Source organism: Chrysochloris asiatica, unplaced genomic scaffold, assembly GCF_000296735.1.
Source record: "Chrysochloris asiatica unplaced genomic scaffold, ChrAsi1.0 scaffold00289, whole genome shotgun sequence".
Taxonomy (NCBI): Eukaryota; Metazoa; Chordata; class Mammalia; order Afrosoricida; family Chrysochloridae; genus Chrysochloris; species Chrysochloris asiatica.
Window position 1 is genome coordinate 2,832,004 of NW_006408807.1, and position 1,563 is coordinate 2,833,566.

Below are 1,563 nucleotides of genomic sequence, written 5' to 3' on the forward strand. Positions count from 1 at the left end.
TAAGGGCATATATACAAATCTAACAACCAGCATTATACTCATTAAAGAAAAACAGAACACATTCTTTTTGTGAGCAGGAACCAGACAAAGATGCCCTTTCTCACCATTCCTATTCAATATTGTGCTGGAAATCATAACCAGAGGCAAGAAAGGGAAATTAAAGACATCCAAATTGACAAAGTAAAACTCTCTTTGCAGATGATATGTTCCAGTACTTAGAAAATTCAGCAAGAAAATTCACGGAATTCATTGAAAAAATAAACAAAGTGACAAGGTAAAAGATCAACATTCAAAAATTAGTCCAATTCTTTCACACTAACAGACTCTGAAGAGAAAATCAGGAAAACAATACCATTTACAATGCAACCCAAAAGATTAAATACTGAGGAATAAGTCTAACCCAATAAACAAAAGACCTATACAAAGAAAACTACAAAACACAACTGTAAGATGCCAAAAGAGACTCAAAGAAAAAAGAATATACTATGCACATGTATAGAGACATTTAACACTGTGAAAATGTCACCACTACTCAAAGCAATCTCTAGATAGAATGCAATCCCAATCCAGATTCCAATAACTTTCTATAAACAGATGAAAAAACTGATCATTGCTTTATATGCAAAAGAGAGCCCTTAGACAAGCATAGCATTACTTAAATAGCAGAACAAAGTTTGAGGTCCCTCACGTCTTGATTTTGAAATCTACTATACAACCACAGTGGTCAAAACACTCTGGTACTGGTAAAATGATAGATACATAGATCAATGGAACAAAATTGAGAACCAGAAAATAAATCCATACACATATAGTCAGCTAATCTTTGACAAAGTGCCAAAGCACATTAGATGGGGAAGAGATAGTATCTTCAATAAATGGTGTTAGCAAACCTGGAAATCCATTTGCAGGAAAATGAAACAATACCTATATCTCCCACCATATATAAAAACAAATTCAACATGGGTTAAATACTTAAAGGTAAAGCCAAGAACTATAAAGATTATCAATGAAAAAAAAAAAAAGACAAGTTTAGGGGCTTGGCATAAATATACAATCATACACAATAAAAACACACAAACAGTGGAAGAAAAAAAGTTAGACAATTATGTGAATCAAAAGATTTCACTGAAAGAGTAAACAGAGAGCCCACAGACTGGAAAAATAAATTTTTGCAATGACACATCAGACAGCAGACTAATATCTAAAATTTATACATTAAAAGAAAAAATACTACAACACTTCTACAAGCAAAAGATAAATATCCTAGTATAAAGATGGGCAGAAAATAGACGCTTCACCAAAGATAGGTAGCCAATAAACATATTAAAAATATTTACCATCAATAGCCATTAGAGAGAAGCAACTAAAAAATAAAAACAGTGAGAAACCACGTAACATCAGCAGTAACAGCAAAGTTCAAAAAGAAGAGAAAACAACAAATGCTGGCAAGGGTGTGGAAAGACTGAGACCCTCCAACATTGTTGGTGGGACTGTAAAATGGTACAACCCCTGTAGAAAACAGCAAGGCACACTTTCTTAAAATTTGGAAATAGCAATACCTTA

At 32.9% G+C, this 1,563-nt stretch overlaps 1 protein-coding gene across 1 annotated transcript in view; it reads right to left on the reverse strand.

The window, feature by feature from the left end:
• WDFY4 (WDFY family member 4) overlaps positions 1-1,563 on the reverse strand; it is a 561,873-nt gene that overhangs the window by 528,284 nt on the left and 32,026 nt on the right. The gene's annotated exons all lie outside the window — the stretch shown is intronic.